The following is a 24,289-nucleotide window of genomic DNA, read 5'->3' on the forward strand; positions in this document are numbered from 1 at the left end:
AAAACCATGTACTTCATGTTCTCAATTATAAGTGGGACCTAAACATTGAGTACACGTGGATGCAAAAGAAGGAAATAATAGACACCGGGGCCTATTTGAGGGTGGAGGATGGGAGGAGGGGGAAGATTAAAAACTACCTGTCGGATACTGTGCTCACCATTTGGATGATGAAATAATTTGTATATCAAACCTTGCAACACACAATTTACCCATGTAACAAACCTACAGATGTATCCCAGAAACTAAAATAAAAATTGGAAGGAAAAAAAGTTGCGGTAAGCTAAGATTTAGTATTGAAGAAGTAAATTATTTGTTGTAAATTATTTGTTATAAATTTAATGTATCCTAAGTGCAAAGTGTTTATAAAGTCTACAGTAATGTACAATAATATCCTGGTCCTTACAGTCACTCACCACTCACTGACTCACCTGAAGCAACTTCCCCAGCCTGCAGTCTCCATTCATGGTAATTGCCCTGTACAGGTGTACTATGTTTTTAAAATTTTCATACCGTATTTTTGCTACATCTTTTCTACTATTTTTAGATATGTTTAGATACACAAATACTTACCATTGTATTACAATTGCCTGCAGTATCCAGGAAAGTAACATACTGTATAGGTTTTAGCCTAGGAGCAATAGGCTATGCCGTATAACCTAAGTGTGTAGTAGGCCAGACCATCCAGATTTGTGTAAGTACATTCTATGATGTTCACACAATGACAAAATCACCAGTGACATATTTCTCAGAATGTATCCTTGTCATTAAATGACACATGACTTTATTATGAACTAAAGTAACATAACCACGGATTACATCAACTTTTAAGATCATAAGATAATAGCATAAAGAAAAGTTTAAAGAAATAAAAATGTGAATGAAATATATTTTTTAAAATTACACAGGCTCCAAATTAAAATGAAAAGTATTATGAACTAGGAGCTCTTAACTAAATTTAATTTATATTCAAAAATTTTCATGCACTTTCTCTACTAGCAGCAATGCAGAAAAACTTCAGATTATGACTATTCTCAAAGCATATTTTTTTCCGACCTTCAAAAAACCAACAAGTACAAAATATTTAACAGAACAGAAAAAAAGAGAACCACCAACTCATTTTATGAGACAGTTAAAAACCTTCAAGTCAAAGTCAGAGGACATAAAAATGAAACAGTGAAAATTATGAATGTATGTATAAAATTTCTAAACAAAACACTAAGAAAAATTAAATAACATAATACACATCACAATCAAATAAAGTCTAGCTTAACAAACAAATCAAGAACATTTCAATGTTATAAGAATCTAACAGAAAAATGAGAAAATAACATAAGCAGACAATTCACAGAAGGGAAAACCTACACACTTTTAAGAGATATTGAGCTTCACTAGTATTCAGAGAAAAATACAATTAATACCAAAACAAAAGTGAAGAATATTTTTACACACACGGTATTGGTAAAATTTAAGAAATCTGGCAATATCAAATATTGACGAAAAATAGGGAGAAAGTTGTAAAATTGAGATTTTGTACTTTGGAAAGAAAATTGTAAATTTCTAAACTACACACACATTGTTTAGCAATTGAAAAATATCCAGTCAATTGAAGAAGTTTACACCTAATGATGCTACACTTCTTCCTTCAAGCATGTTAGCTAGAGACACATTTGGCAAAAATACACAAAATGATATATACAACATGAGAATTGTAGCACTGTTTATAATATCAATAAAAGTGGATATAACCTTAAAAACTTCCGAAAAGAAAATGGATAAATAAATTGTAGTTTTTATTAATATGAAACAATGAAATAAACAGAAATTTAAATACATAAACTAGAGCTATACCTATCAATATTAACAAACATAAAAATCTAAATATAAGCAACAATGAGTAAAATGATACAGTATAACACATAGATATATACACATTTGAAAGCCCGAGGAACAATACCATATATTATTTGTAGATTCATGTATATATAGTAATAGTCTACCAATAGTCACAGAGAAAACTGCTGCTGATGATGACAGGAAAACAATTTGGATCAATATGCCCACAGAGAAAATCTGAGTGTATATGTGTATGAATGTACATATTCTGGATAAGACAGTCAAGAAGCTATCGGTAAAAAGAAATCAAAAGGAAAAGTAGACTTTATTTACGTATTTGGAATTAGTGACGACAATAATGAAAAGGCTACATGTCAAAACTTGTTAACTGCATCTAAAGTTATGTTAGAGGGACTTTTTAGCATTAAATACGTATATCAGAAAGAATATACATATTCTTCTAGCTCAAATTCTCACTCAAGAAATTAGAGAAAAAGCAGATTAAATCTATAGAAAGTATGAGAAAAGAAATAATAAAGACAAAAGCAGAAACTTTAAGGAGACTAGAAAAACGAAAAATACTTTTGAACTCATTATCTGAGGCCAGAATTACTGTATTTAAAAAAGAAAACTGTCTAGGACATCAAAACAGAGAAAATTACAGGCTAATTTACTTATGAAGATAAATGCAAAATGCTGAGCAAAATATCATCAATGGAAATCAAGCAACCTATACAAGGGGTAACACATCACAAGGAAACTGAATTATTCAAGGAAAGCAAGGTTGTTTAACATAAAACTTTGAAAATGAAGTCACCGCATGTATAGAATAAGATGATTTGTGATCATTTCAGTAGATGCAGAAAAATTATTTGATAAACATTTATTTTCTGGGATAGGCTGGATGTGGGATAGGCTGGATAAGGCTTCTAATGAATGATTTACATAACTCAATCCCCATAACCAATGGAAATGATTCCTTACGTGGTAAAAGGGCATTTTAGATGTAATTAATTTGAGGATCTTGAGGTGGGCATATTCTGCATGATTATCCTGATCAGACCAATGTAATCACTAAGGTCCTTATTAGAAGGAGGCAGGAGGGGCAGTGTCAGAGAAGATGTGACCGCAAAAGCAGAGCCTGGAGTGATGGCCATGAGCCAAGGAATGTGGACAGCCTCTAGAACCTGGAAAGGCAAGGAGACATATGCTCCTTTAGAATCTCCAAAAGGAAGGCAGCCTTGCTGATACATTTTGGACTTCTGTCCTCCAGAATTGTAAGGTAGTAAGTCTGTACTGAATTTGACTGATTTGTTACAGTAGCAATAGGACACTAATACTTTATCATTTATGATTTTTAAAATCTTAGCAATTAGGAAAAAAAGAAAACTTTTACATCTTAAAAGGCATTTATAAAAACATAGTGCAAACATCATCCTTTCTGAAGGTGAAAGGTTGAAAGTTTTTCCTCTGAAATTAGATCCGAAACAAGGGTCTCAATATCACTTTTTAGATTTAATATTGTATTAGGAATCCTACAAAATCCCAAAATGCAGGAACTATAGATGATAAAAAAAGATTGGAGGAAAGAAAGAAAACCACCATTATTTATAGATGAATTAAAATCCGAAAGAATTTATAATAAACATTATAATGAAAAATTAATTAGCAAATTAAAAGAAAAGAGGGCTCCTTGAAGATTTGGCTAATTCCATATTTATTAAAGTTAAAAAATGAGCTTGTAACATCTTATAAGGCCAAAAATAAAGAAGTCCTCAAAAATAAAGAGGACTTGTCAAAATTACACAAAGCCAACTTAAAGAGGCTTCCAACTGGCCATACTGGAGGCAAATTTAACTTGAAAATGAAAAGTGACAGTCATTATCATTGAATAAAATAAGAAACCATAAGTTCATACAAATATTAAGTAAATAAAGAAATAAAGGTGAAGAGAAAGCTCATCTTTATATTACAATAACTGAAAATGTATTCAGATAGGAAACATAAATGAATGTTTAAACCTTTGAGTGCATGTGTGAAGAACAAGACATTTACTTAGACTTCAAGTATCTCTCAGCTTACTTATTAATTAAAAAAAGAAATGAATGGTAAAGAGAAATAAATGGTAGCTGTAAGGTGAAAAGATCTGGTGGGTACCACCTTAATTGAGTGATCAAAGTTAAAACCGCTAGGAGACAAACTTACTTTATGTGCCTTCCAATGTATGCACTAGGGAGGAGAGGATAGACAGATATAGAGATACAAATACTATGTACATATATCTATGTGTATGTGTGTGTGTGTGTGAGAGAGAGAGAGAGAGAGAGAGAGAGAGAGATGTATATGGAAAATTTAGAAAAACTGAAGAACCAAATAAATGGATAAATATTAATATGTGCCTTATTCAAAAATTAGAATACTAATATTGTAAAAATGTAGATTATCCTCAAGTATACTTACTGGTTCCAAACAAAAGAATTCCAATTTTTATTGTGGAAATTGATAGTGATCGCCTAAAATACATATAAAAGTGCACGTGCCAAAAATAGTCCAAACACTCTTGAATATGAAGCAAAAATATGAGGGAAGTTACTCCATCAGGGATAAAGGCTTACTATAAAGCACTAATAGTTAGTTAAATAGTATGATATTAACATTAAGATGGACAAATGCTTCACCATAAAGAATGCAAACCATCTCATCTATGATTTATGATAAACATTCACTGAAGAGCACTATGCAAAAAAATGCCCTTTTCAATAAATAAACATCACTGAGTCAGTTGAATATCTACATGGAGAAAAAACAAAACCATCCCTACCACACACCATATACAACAATGGGTTCCAAGTAGATTGAATATCTTAACATGGAAGAAAAGGCAATAAATATTTGAGAGGAAAAAATGGGATAATATCTTTAAGACTTTGGGGTGGGGAAGTATTTCTCAAATAAAATAAAAAAGAAAGCCATATTCATAAAGAAAAATATTATAAACATACACATGAAAAATAAGAATCTCTGTCAAATAAAAATTATATAAGTGAAAGGCAAGTAAGGGAATATATCTCTAACACATATAATTTGACAAGGGGCTCTTGTGCATAATATATAAAGAATTCCTAAAAATCAGTCGGAGAAAAAAAGCAGACAACTCAATACAATACTGGGCAAGAGACTTAACTAGTACCTCAGCAGAATGGGCCAATAAACATATAAGTGTGCCACCTCATTAGTCACCAGAGAAATGCAAACAAAAATCACAATAACACTTTATAATAATCAAAATGGCTAACATTTAAAAACTGACCATGCCAAGTATTGGCAAAAATGCAGAGCAACGCCACCCTTTATACACTTTATACACTTTATACACTGCTGGTAAGAATGTAATTGTTAAAATCATTTTGGAAATTGTTTGGCATTATCCGCAAATTCCCCAATTTCCTTCTTAGATACACATCTAACAAAAGCTTTGTGCAGAAGAATGCTCGCTCATAACAGGATTATTAATATTTGGAAACTGAGCACCATGAAAATGCCATCAGCAACATAGTGGTTAGAGAAATTATGATACATTGATACAATTGAATACCATATGTAATGAAAATGAACAGCTACATCCACATGCAACAAAACAAATCTCGCAAACATCATTTTAAGCAAAAGAAATCTGCTACAAAGAGACAAAGAGTTTGATTCCAAACATATAGTTTAAAAACAGGCGGAGCAAGATGGCCGAATAGGAACAGCTCCAGTCTCCAACTCCCAGTGCGAGCGACACAGAAGACCGGTGATTTCTGCATTTTCAACTGAGGTACTGGGTTCATCTCACTGGGGAGTGCCAGACGATCGGTGCTGGTCAGCTGCTGCAGCCTGACCAGCGAGAGCTGAAGCAGGGCGAGGCATTGCCTCACCTGGAAAGTGCAAGGGGGAAGGGAATCCCTTTTCCTAGCCAGGGGAACTGAGACACACAACACCTGGAAAATCGGGTAACTCCCACCCCAATACTGCGCTTTAAGCAAACAGGCACACCAGGAGATCATATCCCACACCTGGCCGGGAGGGTCCCACACCCACGGAGCCTCCCTCATTTCTAGCACAGCAGTCTGTGATCTACCGGCAAGGCAGCAGCCAGGCTGGGGGAGGGGCGCCCGCCATTGCTGAGGCTTAAGTAGGTAAACAAAGCTGCTGGCAAGCTCGAACTGGAGCTCACAGCAGCTCAAGGAAACCTGCCTGTCTCTGTAGACTCCACCTCTGGGGACAGGGCACAGTAAACAATAACAACAGAAAGCTCTGCAGACGCTAACGACTCTGTCTGACAGCTTTGAAGAGAGCAGTGGATCTCCCAACACGGAGGTTGAGATCTGAGAAGGGACAGACTCCCTGCTCAAGTGGGTCCCTGACCCCTGAGTAGCCTAACTGGGAGACATCCCCCACTAGGGGCAGTCTGACACCCCACACCTCACAGGGTGGAGTACACCCCTGAGAGGAAGCTTCCAAAGCAAGAATCAGACAGGTACACTCGCTGTTCAGAAATATTCTATCTTCTGCAACCTCTGCTGCTGATACCCAGGCAAACAGGGTCTGGAGTGGACCTCAAGCAATCTCCAACAGACCTACAGCTGAGGGTCCTGACTGTTAGAAGGAAAACTATCAAACAGGAAGGACACCTACACCAAAACCCCATCAGTACATCACCATCATCAAAGACCAGAGGCAGATAAAACCACAAAGATGGGGAAAAAGCAGGGCAGAAAAGCTGGTAATTCAAAAAATAAGAGCGCATCTCCCCCGGCAAAGGAGCGCAGCTCATCGCCAGCAACGGATCAAAGCTGGACGGAGAATGACTTCGACGAGATGAGAGAAGAAGGCTTCAGTCCATCAAATTTCTCAGAGCTAAAGGAAGAATTACGTACCCAGAGCAAAGAAACTAAAAATCTTGAAAAAAAAGTGGAAGAATTGATGGCTAGAGTAATTAATGCAGAGAAGCTCATAAACGAAATGAAAGAGACGAAAACCATGACACGAAAAATACGTGACAAATGCACAAGCTTCAGTAACTGACTCGATCAACTGGAAGAAAGAATGTCAGCGATTGAGGATCAAATGAATGAAATGAAGCGAGAAGAGAAACCAAAAGAAAAAAGAAGAAAAAGAAATGAACAAAGCCTGCAAGAAGTATGGGATTATGTAAAAAGACCAAATCTACGTCTGATTGGGGTGCCTCAAAGTGAGGGGGAAAATGGAACCAAGTTGGAAAACACTCTTCAGGATATCATCCAGGAGAACTTCCCCAACCTAGTAGGGCAGGCCAACATTCAGATCCAGGAAATACAGAGAACGCCACAAAGATACTCCTCGAGAAGAGCAACTCCAAGACACATAATTGCCAGATTCACCAAAGTTGAAATGAAGGAAAAAATCTTAAGGGCAGCCAGAGAGAAAGGTCGGGTTACCCACAAAGGGAAGCCCATCAGACTAACAGCAGATCTCTCGGCAGAAACTCTTCAAGCCAGAAGAGAGTGGGGGCCAATATTCAACATTCTTAAAGAAAAGAATTTTAAACCCAGAATTTTATATCCAGCCAAACTAAGTTTCATAAGTGAAGGAGAAATAAAATCCTTTACAGATAAGCAAATGCTTAGAGATTTTGTCACCACTAGGCCTGCCTTACAAGAGACCCTGAAGGAAGCACTAAACATGGAAAGGAACAACCGGTACCAGCCATTGCAAAAATATGCCAAAATGTAAAGACCATCAAGGCTAGGAAGAAACTGCATCAACTAACGAGCAAAATAACCAGTTAATATCATAATGGCAGGATCAAGTTCACACATAACAATCTTAACCTTAAATGTAAATGGACTAAATGCTCCAATTAAAAGACACAGACTGGCAAACTGGATAAAGAGTCAAGACCCATCAGTCTGCTGTATTCAGGAGACCCATCTCACACGCAGAGACATACATAGGCTCAAAATAAAGGGATGGAGGCAGATTTACCAAGCAAATGGAGAACAAAAAAAAGCGGGGGTTGCAATACTAGTCTCTGATAAAACAGACTTTCAACCATCAAAGATCAAAAGAGACAAAGAAGGCCATTACATAATGGTAAAGGGATCAATTCAACAGGAAGAGCTAACTATCCTAAATATATATGCACCCAATACAGGAGCACCCAGATTCATAAAGCAAGTCCTTAGAGACTTACAAAGAGACTTAGACTCCCATACAATAATAATGGGAGACTTCAACACTCCACTGTCAACATTAGACAGATCAACGAGACAGAAAGTTAACAAGGATATCCAGGAATTGAACTCAACTCTGCAGCAAGCAGACCTAATAGACATCTATAGAACTCTCCACCCCAAATCAACAGAATATACATTCTTCTCAGCACCACATCGTACTTACTCCAAAATTGACCACGTAATTGGAAGTAAAGCACTCCTCAGCAAATGTACAAGAACAGAAATTATAACAAACTGTCTTTCAGACCACAGTGCAATCAAACTAGAACTCAGGACTAAGAAACTCAATCAAAACCGCTCAACTACATGGAAACTGAACAACCTGCTCCTGAATGACTACTGGGTACATAACGAAATGAAGGCAGAAATAAAGATGTTCTTTGAAACCAATGAGAACAAAGATACAACATACCAGAATCTCTGGGACACATTTAAAGCAGTGTGTAGAGGGAAATTTATAGCACTAAATGCCCACAAGAGAAAGCAGGAAAGATCTAAAATTGACACTCTAACATCGCAATTAAAAGAATTAGAGAAGCAAGAGCAAACACATTGGAAAGTTAGCAGAAGGCAAGAAATAACTAAGATCAGAGCAGAACTGAAGGAGATAGAGACACAAAAAACCCTACAAAAAATCAATGAATCCAGGAGTTGGTTTTTTGAAAAGATCAACAAAATTGACAGACCACTAGCAAGACTAATAAAGAAGAAAAGAGAGAAGAATCAAATCGACGCAATTAAAAATGATAAAGGGGATATCACCACCGACCCCACAGAAATACAAACTACCATCAGAGAATACTATAAACACCTCTACGCAAGTAAACTGGAAAATCTAGAAGAAATGGATAATTTCCTGGACACTTACACTCTTCCAAGACTAAACCAGGAAGAAGTTGAATCCCTGATTAGACCAATAGCAGGCTCTGAAATTGAGGCAATAATTAATAGCCTACCAACCAAAAAAAGTCCAGGACCAGATGGATTCACAGCTGAATTCTACCAGAGGTACAAGGAGGAGTTGGTACCATTCCTTCTGAAACTATTCCAATCAATAGAAAAAGAGGGAATCTTCCCTAACTCATTTTATGAGGCCAACATCATCCTGATACCAAAGCCTGGCAGAGACACAACAAAAAAAGAGAATTTTAGACCAATATCCCTGATGAACATCGATGCAAAAATCCTCAATAAAATATTGGCAAACCGGATTCAGCAACACTTCAAAAAGCTTATCCACCATGATCAAGTGGGCTTCATCCCTGCGATGCAAGGCTGGTTCAACATTTGCAAATCAATAAACATAATCCAGCATATAAACAGAACCAAAGACAAGAACCACATCATTATCTCAATAGATGCAGAAAAGGCTTTTGACAAAATTCAACAGCCCTTCATGCTAAAAACGCTCAATAAATTCGGTATTGATGGAACGTACTTCAAAATAATAAGAGCTATTTATGACAAACCCACAGCCAATATCATACTGAATGGGCAAAAACTGGAAAAATTCCCTTTGAAAACTGGCACAAGACAGGGATGCCCTCTCTCACCACTCCTATTCAACATAGTGTTGGAAGTTCTGGCTAGGGCAATCAGGCAAGAGAGAGAAATGAAGGGGATTCAGTTAGGAAAAGAAGAAGTCAAATTGTCCCTGTTTGCAGATGACATGATTGTATATTTAGAAAACCCCATTGTCTCAGCCCAAAATCTCCTTAAGCTGATAAGCAACTTCAGCAAAGTCTCAGGATACAAAATTAATGTGCAAAAATCACAAGCATTCTTATAAACCAGTAACAGACAAACAGAGAGCCAAATCAGGAATGAACTTCCATTCACAATTGCTTCAAAGAGAATAAAATACCTCGGAATCCAACTTCCAAGGGATGTAAAGGACCTCTTCAAGGAGAACTACAAACCACTGCTCAGTGAAATAAAAGAGGACACAAACAAATGGAAGAACATACCATGCTCATGGATAGGAAGAATCAATATCATGAAAATGGCCATACTGCCCAAGGTAATTTATAGATTCAATGCCATCCCCATCAAGCTACCAATGAGCTTCTTCACAGAATTGGAAAAAACTGCTTTAAAGTTCATATGGAACCAAAAAAGAGCCCGCATCTCCAAGACAATCCTAAGTCAAAAGAACAAAGCTGGAGGCATCATGCTACCTGACTTCAAACTATACTACAAGGCTACAGTAACCAAAACAGCATGGTACTGGTACCAAAACAGAGATATAGACCAATGGAACAGAACAGAGTCCTCAGAAATAATACCACACATCTACAGCCATCTGATCTTTGACAAACCTGAGAGAAACAAGAAATGGGGAAAGGATTCCCTATTTAATAAATGGTGCTGGGAAAATTGGCTAGCCATAAGTAGAAAGCTGAAACTGGATCCTTTCCTTACTCCTTATACGAAAATTAATTCAAGATGGATTAGAGACTTAAATGTTAGACCTAATACCATAAAAATCCTAGAGGAAAACCTAGGTAGTACCATTCAGGACATAGGCATGGGCAAAGACTTCATGTCTAAAACACCAAAAGCAATGGCAGCAAAAGCCAAAATTGACAAATGGGATCTCATTAAACTAAAGAGCTTCTGCACAGCAAAAGAAACTACCATCAGAGTGAACAGGCAACATACAGAATGGGAGAAAATTTTTGCAATCTACTCATCTGACAAAGGGCTAATATCCAGAACCTACAAAGAATTCAAACAAATTTACAAGAAAAAAACAAACAACCCCATTAAAAAGTGGGCAAAGGATATGAACAGACATTTCTCAAAAGAAGACATTCATACAGCCAACAGACACATGAAAAAATGCTCATCATCACTGGCCATCAGAGAAATGCAAATCAAAACCACAATGAGATACCATCTCACACCAGTTAGAATGGCGATCATTCAAAAGTCAGGAAACAACAGGTGCTGGAGAGGATGTGGAGAAATAGGAACACTTTTACACTGTTGGTGGGATTGTAAACTAGTTCAACCATTATGGAAAACTGTATGGCGATTCCTCAAGGATCTAGAACTAGATGTACCATATGACCCAGCCATCTCATTACTGGGTATATACCCAAAGGATTATAAATTATGCTGCTATAAAGACACATGCACACGTATGTTTATTGTGGCACTATTCACAATAGCAAAGACTTGGAATCAACCCAAATGTCCATCAGTGACAGATTGGATTAAGAAAATGTGGCACATATACACCATGGAATACTATGCAGCCATAAAAAAGGATGAGTTTGTGTCCTTTGTAGGGACATGGATGCAGCTGGAAACCATCATTCTTAGCAAACTATCACAAGAACAGAAAACCAAACACCGCATGTTCTCACTCGTAGGTGGGAACTGAACAATGAGATCACTTGGACTCGGGAAGGGGAACATCACACACTGGGGCCTATCATGGGGAGGGGGGAGGGGGGAGGGATTGCATTGGGAGTTATACCTGATGTAAATGACGAGTTGATGGGTGCAGCACACCAACATGGCACAAGTATACATATGTAACAAACCTGCACGTTGTGCACATGTACCCTACAACTTAAAGTATAATAATAAGAAATAAATTTTTTAAAAAAAACAGGTATAATTTATCTACAGTGGTAAAAATAATAGAATATTGGTTATTTTTGAGGAGAATGGTGGAGGATGGCAGTTGTTAGGAAGCACAAGTTTGGAGGTACTCCTTGAGTGCTAGTAACGTTTTACTTTCTAACTGGAATAGTGTTTGCATAAGCCTCTTCACTTTGTGAAAATTAGTAAGCTGTATGCCTAACATTTATGCATATATATTAAAAATTCAACTAACAAGTAAAAGTTTACAAATGCCTAGGCTGGCTAGGCACAGTGGCTCACACCTGTAATCCCAGCACTTTGGGAGACCGAGGCAGGTAGATCACCTGAGGTCAAAGGAGTTCGAGACCAGCCTGGACAACATGGAGAAACCTCGTCTCTTCTAAAAATACAAAATCTAGCCGGGCATGATGGTGGGAGCCTGTAATCCCAGCTACTTGGGAGGCTGAGGCCGGAGAATCGCTTGAGCTGTGGAGGCGAAGGTTGCAGTGAGCCGAGATCACATCACTGCACTCCAGCCAGGGCAACCGAGTAAGAATCCATCTTAAATAAATAAATAAATAAATAAATAAATAAATAAATAAATATTAAGCATATGATAATTTCTATCCAATGAATTTATTAAAAATATTCTTTTAATTATCTTTGTATGCATGAAGAGACTTACATGACATAGGAATTGAAGGGCATGTGTCCATGAGTTCCTTGTCCAGTCACAAATGATTGTTATGTTGTTCTTCGCAGAAAACATAAAATGTTGGTGATGCCTGCTAGGATGAGAAGCTTTATGAGCTCCTTATCAAACTTGCAAACTCTTCTGCATGGAGAAATTTTGTGGAAGGAAAAATTGGTTTTCTGACTCTCTTTTCTGAATAGCTTGTATAGAGATTGATACCGTGTTTGCAGTTTTATTACATTTGAGTTACTTTATCTTATTTTATTATTAATATTTTATTACATTTATCACATTGACTTTTTGCCATTAAGTTATAATTGATACACCCTCTAGTTTCTGCTGTTTCCCCTTTATTCTTTGCATCTGCATAACACAGACACACATACACACACATCTTTCAAATAACTATGGATGATTTGTAAACTACTTCTCATCTCGTTTTCCATTTCAGTCTCATTAAAATTTCCAAAGTCTACTCCAGAGTTCAAGTTTCTCAAAGATCAATCCAGACTTCACTTACCATTGGGTTTTGTTGATTCATCCCTCAAGGAGCTAATTTAAATTTATCCCCACTAGGTAATAGGGTAAGTCACTACTCTATGTCAATATTTGCTTTAAGTTCTTTTCCACTTGATGGAGTTCATGAGGTGTTTAAAGCATTTTCTTGGCTCTTTAAGAGTAGGTTATGTATGTATATGAAAGTAAAAAGGAAATGAGTGTAAACTTTTCCAAAAGGCCTTTCTGAAATGAATGATCATTTTATTATTTTCTCAGACAAAATTAACTCAGTAACTTGAAAGAAATACAACACTCATATTTAATGCAAAGTATTAAGATGAGAAAATGAAATATATCTGTATTTATAATTCATCATAACATTTTACATTCAATTTTCACCTTACCAAAATGCATCTATCACTGTATTTTAGAAAAATAGAGGAATTCTTAATACTTTGTGCATGAAAGTCATTAGTGGGTGTATGGGGTGGGATTCCCTTCGGTAGTAGTTTTATTTCAACACAAGTTATATCTTCAATTCTTTGACACAGGCAAAAATTCAAAAGAAAAAGTTTCAGTGTTACAGTATGTTCTCTTAATATATAAAATATAAAAACATAACTCCCTAGACTTAGAAACATAGCTACAATAGCAACCTCCCACCTATGAGCCTATTAACTTTAGGTTCTGACTGTAGGATGACAGGAGTTGGCCAGTGAAAGAATAACATTTCTAAGAGTTCATTTTACTTTAGAGTCACTTTTGCATGAAATGGTAGCATCCCTCCTGGGGACTGGCCTCAATGCATCTTTCTGTAAATTACTTACCATATATCAGTCTTGATTCAATAGACTATAAAGTATAGGTGCTTTTTATTGGCAAGAACTTAGGACATTTTTACAATGAAAAATAATGCTCTCCAGCAGGAAAACTTAAAAGAATTAAGAGTTATGGGACTATAGGAAGAAACTGACCACTTCTTCCCTTTTACAACCGTTCCCTTATCTTCTCTTCCGGAACTGTCATGTGTGACCTTCCAATTCTTCTGCTGAAGAAAGGAAGACAAAAGTTGTAAAAATAATTTCAACTCAAACTTATTTTACTCAACTCACATAATTAATTCAACAATATCTCAAGGTTTCTTTTCCCTTAAACCATTTTTCTCCTAATTGCCTGATTTTCTAATAGGAATTGGAATCTTCCTTTCGAGCCCACTCAGAGCCTGATTTCATTGTGTCATAAGAGTGGAGACTAGAGAACTGGACTGCATATTAAACTTACTTTAAGGCTTCTTGAATTAGTTTCTATTGGATATTAGATTCTTTTAGTAGCTAAGAAACCGTGAAGATTGTGGTGCAAGATGCTTTGATGTAATCAAGAGGGACGTGCCTCTATCATTAACCATTATAAATTATTTCTTTCTGAAATAAAATTGCATATTTGTAGCATAATCCTGTTTTTTTAATTTTTATTACTTTGTTTGGTTTAAATGTTTTTTTACAGGGTTCACAATTATAAGTGGGCTTACCCGTTAAGGAAACTGGCATAAGTCCAGGTTCACATACACAGGAAAAATCCAGAGAGAGGTTCGACAAAGAGCCCTTTAGTACAAATGATCTCTGAAGGAGGTATAAATATAAATTCACTTTGGTAGTGTGGTTCCCAGAGGAAAATCTTCACTATTGGAAAAAGATCATCATGGAAGAGTCAAACTGCTGACCAAAGTAGGTTGCCTGATTCTATTTTCCTTTTCTCCTCTCTCCCTTGCCATGGAAGGAAAAAGAGCAAGTAGAAACCAAATTAGAAATAAATAAGGCTGAACACCTAAATTTGAGAAAGAAGTGAAGAAAGTTAGAATCCCCAGAACCAGATAAAGAGACAAAAAGTTAAGGGAAGTAGAATTACTACATATCTTCATTTTAGTAAGTTAAATGCAGGCAATAAATGGCCTGGAGCTGTGAATAAAATGTGTGTCTATTAAGAAGAAAACACTAAATCTTCATTCATAAATAAAAAACAAGGCTGAATTTAGTAAAAAGGCACTAATGATGGAAAGATCTTTAGCTAATCCGGTCACCTTATTAGAAGAGAGAATTGAGGATCAGAGAAATTAAATGCTGTGTTCAAGCTTAGGCAGCTTGTTAATAATGGGACTAGAACTATAATTGACATTTGAAATTTCCACTCTCACCCACAATACCCAAAAGGCTGTGTGTCTTTAAACTTTTGCTAATTTGCATTCATTCCACAGTTATGTCTTAAGCGTTTTCTCTGTACCAGGAATCTTGTTTAATTCTGTGGATACAAGATACAGAGATATTTGTATAGGAGCTACAGTCTTTACACTTAATGGAACTTAAGATTTTGAGGAAAGTCAACATGAAACCATTATTTACTAAATGGATTACAACCGTAACGAGTGCTACAAAGATGCAGAGACTGATATAAAAAACTTTTGCAAGTACCAGCTATTTATCTAGGGTGTCAAGCTCTACTGCTCTGCTGTAGTTTCGGTCACTATGGTAGTTAAAACACATTTTTCTCCCTCTCTCTCTCTCTTCATTATACCTCTACTCTCTCGAACTTTTGACATTACTAACAGTTTTTTCCTCTGTGTAGCTCCCTGCTCTCTTGACTACACCTTTACTTGGTTGATGATTTACCTCCCAATCAACGTAGTGCAAGGGGTTTTGGGATACAGGCCAGGTTATAGAGTGTAGGATGGGTTTGTAGCTTCATACCTTGTAGCTTGATGGGTTTGTAGCTTCATACCTTGTAGCTTGATGGGTTTGTAGCTTCATACCTTGAAGAAGACAGGAGCTAAAACACAGTTTTTGGGGCTGAAACCTCAGTGGTGTCAAATGGATGGCTGTAGTAGAAGTTTACCTATAGCACAACGAAAGGTGTCATCATTATTCTGTGATTAAACTTGGAGAACATGAGCATGGGACATGTGGACCCAGTTGAAATTTTCCCAGACATATTTGTATTTCCAGATGCTTAAAAATGCATGCAATTTTTCTTACAGTATAAGAATGCCTAAACAAACTGAATGTAAATTAAGCAATTAATTAAGGCACATGATTTGCATTACATAGACTGCTATTATATATGAAAAGAAGATGATTTCATATTTAAAATATTAAACTTACATGTTTCTTTTCTCCCTAAATCATAATGTCCTGCAGCCCTCTGCCATTATAACTCCAAGAAAGGACAAAATTTCTGCTCTGGGAAAGACACTGTCAAGATAACTGAAAGATGAACCACAGACCAGGGGAAAACATTTGTAAAAGATGTATATGATAAAAGAATTTTATCTAAAATATGTCTTTTTTAAAAAAAAAAAAAAACCTCTTAAAACTCAACAGTTAGAAAGCAAACAACCCAATTTAAAACAATGGGCCAAAGACCTTAACAGAGACCTCACCAAAAAAGATATACAGATGGCAAATAAGCAAATGAGAAGATGCCCCATATCAATGTCAACAGAGAAAGGCAACAATGAAATAATCCTATGCACCTTTTAGAATGGCTAAAATCCAGAACACTGACAACACCAAATGCTGGAAAGAATGTGGAACGAAAAGAATTCTCATTCGTTGCTGGTGGGAATGCAAAATGATATAGCCAGTCTGGAAAACAGTTTAGTAGTTTGCTAGAAACTAAACATAGTCTTACCATGTAATTCAGCAATTGCACTCCATGATATTCACCCAAAGGAGTAGAAAACTTATGTCTACAGAAAAATCTGCACACAGATGTTTATAGCAGCTTTATTCATAATTGTCAAAACTTGGAAGTACCCAAGATGTCCTTCAAGAGGTGAATCAATAAATAAACTGTGGTATATCCAGAGAGTGGAATATTAGTCAGCACTAAAAATAAATGAACTATCAAGCTGTGAAGAGACATGGTGGAAACTTAAATGCTTTTTACTAAGTGAAAGAAGCCAATAAGCAAAAGAAGCCAACCTGAAAAGACTACATACTGTGTGGTTCCAACTATATGACATTCTAGAAAGGCAAAACTATGGAAATAGTAAAAATCAGTGGTTGCCCAAGGTTAGGGAGAGAAATAGACGAAGAGGTGAGCACAGAGGATGCTTAGGGCAGTGGAAGTATTTTATATGATTCTGTAATGATTGATAAATGCAATTGTATGTTTATTCAAGTCCATAGAATGTGCCACACCAAGAATGAACCTTAGTGTAAACTATGGACTTTGGGTGATAATGATGTGTCAGTGTAAGTTTCTCAGTTGTATGTAACAAGAGTACCACTCTGGTGGGGGATGTTGAGAATGTTGGAGGCTATGCATGTGTAGGGGAGGGATATGTAGGAAATCGGTAACTTCCACTCAATTTTCTTGTGAACCTAACGCTGTTCTAAAAAAGCAAAGTCTTAAAAAAAAGAAAGAAGGGCAGATAATACTTATGAAAGAATGTAGTGGAAGTCCTTGCCAGCCAGGAAGTGAAAGTGCTTCCAGTTACGGAAAGAAAAAAAGACATGGAGAATGAATGTTAGAGAGAAATGTCCTGTCCTCTTTAGAGTTGAAGCAATCTACTTGGTGGAAAGAATAGAAACACCCAGATAGGTTATGTGTGTGTGTATTTGTGTGTGCACGTGTGTGTGTGTGGCGGGGTGAGGGGAAGGTTTGAGGGGGTGATGGGAGACATGTAATGAGACAAGAAAAAATACCTGCTAGAATACTCAGAGAGGTGGAGAGAGGGTGTGAGAACATCCAGACAGATGTTTCACTTTCCCAGCACGTCCGATGAGGCTCAGGAGTAGCAAAAAAAAAAAAAAAAAAAAAAAAAAAAAAAAAAAAAAAAAAAAAGCATAGAAGGAACAAGGTGAGGCTTGAGCCTCAGAGACTTCTGCTGGTTTTATATCTTGTCTACATGTGGTACACAAGAGATTTAGAAATATCTAAGTGTCTCTCTTCATCTGGAACAGTGGTCCCCAACCTTTTTGGCACCAGGGACTGATTTTCTGGAAGACAATTTTTCCATGCACCAGGGCCAGGTCAGGGGGTGGGTCAGCGATGGTTTCAGAATGATTCAAGCACATTACATTTACTGTGAACTTTATTTCTATTATTATTACTTTGTAATATGTAACAAAATAGTTTTACAACTCACCATAATCTAGAATCGGTAGGAGCCCTGAGCTTGTGTTTCTGCAGCTGGATGATCCCATCTGTGGATGATGCGAGACAGTAACAGATCATCAGGCATTAGATTCTCATAAGCAGTGCACAACCTAGATCCCTCACATGACAGTTCACAATAAGGTTCGTGCTCCTATGAGAATCTAGTGCTCTGCTTATCTGACAGGAGGTGGAGCTCAGGCAGTAATGCGAATGATGGGGAACAGCTGTAAATACAGGTGAAGTTTGTTTGCTCTCCCGCTGCTCACCTCCTGCTGTGTGGCCTGGTACCTAACAGGCCATGGACTGGTACCCATCTGTGGCCTGGGAGTTGGGGACCCCTTTTCTAGAAGGCTGAGTTTCAAGCCTACCAGAAGGCTGAGTTTCAAGCTTACAGGCCTGTTGAAGAGCTTCTGTAAAGAGAAACTAAGTGTCCGCAGAGTGAAAACTGTGGGTTGGACACCATTAATTAGAGGTGAGATGAAGGAAATGGCAGAGAATGAGATGATCTGCATGCCAACAAGAATAGAAGTAGGTAAAGAATTACTACATGACTTAGCAATTCTACTTCTAGGAATAGACCCAAAAGAATTGAAAACAACTTTTCAAACAGGCACTTGTACACAATTATTGATAACAGCTTTATATGCAATAGTCCAAGAGTAGAAACAAGCCAGCTTTTCATCAAGAGATGAATGGATAAACAAAATATAATATATCTATGCCCTGGAATATTATTCAGCCAAAAAAGGAATGAAGCATGGATGTATGCCACAACATGGATGGCTCTTGAAGACCATATAAGTTATATATGCCACACACACACACACACAAACACATATAATATGGTTAATTTATATGAAATATCTAGAATAAAAAAATTCATAGAGACCTAAAAATATATTGGTAGTTGTCAGGGGCTGCAGAGAGGGGGATTGGGTGATGAATGCTTATTGAATACACAGTTTCTATTTGGAACGATGAAAAGGTTATGGAAATAGAGAGTGGTGATGATCACACAACGTGGTGAACGCCCTTAATGTTACTTAACGCAGCAAATGTACTTAATGTTACTTATTTGTACACTTTAAAATAGTTAAAATGGTAAATTTTATTATATGTACATTTTACAATAATAATAATAGAAGTAGGGCTTTGTCAGCAGGGAGTGTTGGCTGACTACCCAGTTAGTTAGTGACGGCTAACTGCTCAACAAGCTTTATACATGCCTAAGAAACATAATATCAATTTCACTAAGTGAGTACTTCATTGTTGAGCACCAAAGCTGGACACCCAGGTGGGTCAATGGAGGCCCAGAAATGAGCATGAAGACCCTTAGTCCTAACTATCCACCATCAGGATAAAAAATATCCTTGAAATGAGAAGCTGCCTTGTGAGCAGGAGGAAAGAAGCAGATGTGGTAGGGATTGAGCTTCCAATTCCCTTCATAACATCTAAAACAAAACCGTTCAAATCAAAAGATAGGATTTTCAACTTAAAGGGCCTCAGACTGTAATTGGTAAGGTTTGAAGTATTTTTTTTTTTCTGCAACTGGAAGGGATGTCTCAGAGTAAAATGAAAACAGTTACAGAAAATAAAAAGACCACTTTTGTGCATATTTTATTAGAGTATATGTGTTTCAGGTTTTAATGAGATAAAAATCAGGAGCAGCAAGCGTACGGTGTAATTTCATTAATAACCCATCTCTTTTGTTTGAGTAACTTTTTGCATTGTCTATCTTAACAGCATTGAGGAAAGTGACAGAAATGTTAAGAAGTGCTGTTTCAGTGATAGTGCTTATGGTGACAGATGTTGCTCTCAAGCAGAAGTCTATATGAGGTCAATATACCCCGATGTTTAGGTATTACAGCACTACACTTTATAAAAACAACCATTATAGAGAAATTCCTACAGGGTAAAGACTTGTGTTATAGAAAGACTGAAATTCTTGAGCATTTAACCGATACTCACCCATTTAAACAACTGTTTTATCATGAACTTTTTTGATAATGTGAGACTTCCAGTTGCACACTTATTACATCATAACACAGAGGTCTCTCACAGAGTTTTCAAAATATTTTAAAGGATTTCTCTTTTTAAAAATTTGGATATTTTACTTGCATGTATACAGATTTCATGTTTTTCTTGAGAATTTTGCAGAGATTACTATCAGGCTGAGTTCCCACATGGCAACAATCAGAACAATCAGGATTTGACATAATCCCCAATCCTCCTTATTGTCTCTCCAATGCCACTTTCACTTCGCTCATTTTAGATAGTTTGATCCCTATGAGCATTGGAGTTCACACTCTGCTGTAGTCAAATGTATGTGATTTTAGCCAATGAAGATGATTACACTGGTGAATCATATGATTTGGCTCAAGTGTCAAAATCCCAAACATTTTTCTGTCACTGGATGGCAAACTCCACAGACTGGGTTACAGAGTGATTGCAGGGTGGGCTTGTAGCTTCAGATCTTGAACAAGAAGCTAAGAAGGACTGAGGTCATAGCATGTGTACCGCCACCCTTAAAACAGAATATTTTACTAACCAAGACAGGATTATGTAAATTAGATTGTGTGTCAGTCCATTCTCACACTGCTAATAAAGACATACCCAAGGTTGGGTAATGTATTAAAAAAAAAAAAGAGGTTTAATTGACTCACAGTTTCGCATGGCTGGAGAAGCCTCAGGAAAGTTACAATCATGGTGGAAGGAGAAGCAAACATGTCTTTCAAGGTGGCAGGAGAGAGAATGAAAGCTAAGCAAAGGGGAAATCCCCTTATAAAACCATCAGATCTCATGAGAACTTACTATCACAAGAATACTATGGGGGAAACTGCCCCTATAATTCAATTACCTCCCACTGGATCCCTTCCTCAACATGTGGGGATTATGGGAACTACAATACAAAATGAGATTTGGGTGAGGACACAGACAAACCATATCAGGTTGTAAATTGCAAAGTGATATGCATATATAAGGCAGCATTATAGTGTTGTCATTAACAAGCATTCTGGAATTTAGCCAAAGTTCCTAGATGAATATTGGATGACGATGATAATTTTGGTACAGAAAATATCCTAGATTAGCTAAGAAAACATCCTGTGGTGGGAAAAGTGAAAGAGCCTTAAGACACCCATAAAAAAATTATACTTGAAATGTATACATTTGTGTTAGAGAGTGTGAAGCCCTCCTAGCACATAGATAAATAAATGCATTAATTTGAAAAATAGATTTTTAATTTTAGTGCATGAATTTCTCAATAGTTGTCGGTGTTTTTGGAAAATGATATCTTTATGCTTCTGTCATTTCTGTTGATTTAGGACTCATTTTTACAGAAAAAAAGTCACAAACCCCAAGATTAAGCAACTAGTTTAGGTCATACCGTAACTCAATGCAGAAAAAAAAAAATGAATTTCTGCACTGTTTTTATCATTGTGACCTAGTTCTTCCAAGGTACCAAGGCCTAGTTAAATAAGCTTTTCATTTTTCATTTTATAAGGATTGATTAAATAATGGCTCAAGATTGTCATTGAAATTTTATGATTTTAATTAATTGCATAGCTGTCAATAGCTTTGTAGAGATTCATTAAAGATGATTCTGGATGCGATGTAAAAATTGATTTTCTTTCAGAAAACTGATCACTGAGAGGTTTGAGTGCAGAATTCTTTTAGAAATGTACTTTGATTTCTTAATAGGATTATGGTTAATCTCTTGAATGATGGTGCAAAATCCTTTATTCTTGACTGTATGCTTTTTAATAGTTAATTTTGCAATACTCTATTATTGTATGTTTTCTTTGGCTCTCCCAATAAGCACAAATATTAAAATATTTCACAGACTGAAGATCTCTCTTACTGATCTACTCTCTCCCAGAAAAGTATTAGTAGAAATTAAATAAAAACAAAAAAATCCACTTGTTATTTAATGTAAAATTCACCCTGAAAGATAAAGAGATGATTTGTAAGATTTACTTGAAAATCTAATTTCCTGGATATTTTTGGGCCAAGATAGGTTATAAAATTATTTTTCATCTTGGTTCCTTTAGGTTAGTTACAAAATTCTGGTAAGAAACAAAAACGGAACTGTGAGAAACATTTGAGACAATGATAAAATCAGAAATTTGTGGTTGTGGCTTGCCTTTGTTTCAGCTGAGACACAGCTGAGGTTTTCCATTAAGTGTATTGGAAAATAAAGGAAAAGAAATTATTGCCAAAAAAGTAAATATAATAATAGCTGAATATATATATTAAATTATTTTCCAAGGAGCCTTTGTGTGAGAGTCTGTCTGATAGTGCACTTCAATACATTTACATCTTGGAATTTTAAAGGGTCTGTCTATCAGTGTGCTTTCTGAATGGGTTTTCAATTGCACAAATGGTCTCTATCACATGAAAAGCAATACTGTTTTTTGAAAGGCAATGTACTTATTGTGCTACCCACATGGGACTATCAGTGCCTATTGGCTACCAACAATTACCTTTGAAATGAAAAATATTGTTTGTATCAAAGAACTGTTTGAGTCTAAAGAAAAAGCTTTGCAGCCTGCCAATCATCCCCGTATCCTGAGGATTTATTGTTGGGAGTTTTATACAATTTACATGCAGAACCTGAAAATGACTCCAGTGAGTTATATAACCACATGGGGTGTTTTTGCTCTGGTTAGGTTGCATTTCTGACACTGCTGACATCAGATTCTTTTTGTGTAGGCAGGAACTAATGCCCTCCTATTTTTAGATGTCTGAAGTCTGTCCAGCAATCATTATCATCAGTGATTACTTGGAATGCCTTTTTCCTCTTGATTTCAGAAAATCACCTTTATCAGTGCAGTAGGGGATTAAGGAAAACAGTTGTTATAAGCATCTCTCCACATTATTGGTTTGGAAAAGCAGCAAATAGAAGAATGAGTATCACCTAGATTATCAGAATAAGTTACCAGGGATACTAAATTTCCAGTAACTAAAACAAGTTCAAGGATCTCTATAAATCAGTATTTTAGAATTTTTTTCTTAACCAAGATCCTTTGAAAAAGCTTTATCATTCATTTTTAGATCATGGAAATGCGCCAGGCTGTCATTCCAAAATGTATTCTATATCCAAAAAATGCATCTATAATTTCTTTATAGTGTGTGGATGCCATGGCAGCAAACTCCTCTGGAGACATAAGACATGCCAATGTCATTAAACAATCCATATGTCTGCCTAATGCTGCAGAGTGAGTTATTGTAAAGCCTGACATAAAAAGATACGTTATTTGATAAATATATAATAGGATATTTAGTGGAGGCTTAAGCGTTACCAGATACTCATGGGGTCTTCTAGGCATATTTCCAAAGGAATTCTTGTCTTAGCCTTGTCTTTCGGTTAATAATTCTGATTATTAACAGAAAGAGACTTTTTATTTTAATCAAAGACATATAGATTTTTATATTTCAAACTAGAAAGCAAAATGAGCTAAAAGAAAAGAAGGATTAGCGTGATGTAGAGAATATTATTGCTATCATTTATAAAGTAAAACATATTATAATTATAAATATTCACTAACAGAACGAATCACTCCATGAGTAATACTCCTATGTGTGTATGTGTTTTGAGGGAGATGACTATTTATATTTTGTATATATTTGATGACCAAAAATATATGTATTTGTAGTAGATGTATTTTAATTATATATAATATATTATATATAGTGTATATAGTAGCTTGCTTTTAATATTTCATTTTATTATATCATATTCCAAAATGTTCAAGAGACCATAGTGTGACTATATAAATCTTAAAATCTTTTTCCTGTTTGGGAACCTGCTTTTAATTTCATATCAATCCCAAATCACAAACATTGGTTAAGTAAAAAAAAAAATGACTACTTACTCTTTGACCCATTGAGTGTTTTGGCTTTATCTGTGTGCTATGACTAAAAGACCTATTGAAGAACATGAAAATGAGAAAAATTCGATCCATTCGTTTAATTTTTCTGTGTAACATAAGATTCCCATTATTTGTAGTTTACAGGGGACACCTGGCTGACAATAAGAGACATGTATAATTTGAGAGTCATTGGGTTATTGGGTTAAGCAGCTGAATATTGTGGGTTTATGAGTGGAGAGGAAACAAAGTATGAAAGCAGATCTTTTTGGCAGCAACAAGGTAAGGATACTACAGGTCCTGGGAGGCAAACAGAGAAAGGACAAGATCAAGTGCAGATCAAGACTTGAAGTAGAGTCAGTCAAGAGAGTACAACAAGTAGATTAACTCTC

Source organism: Chlorocebus sabaeus, chromosome 9 (assembly GCF_047675955.1).
Source record: "Chlorocebus sabaeus isolate Y175 chromosome 9, mChlSab1.0.hap1, whole genome shotgun sequence".
In the NCBI taxonomy this organism is placed as follows: domain Eukaryota; kingdom Metazoa; phylum Chordata; class Mammalia; order Primates; family Cercopithecidae; genus Chlorocebus; species Chlorocebus sabaeus.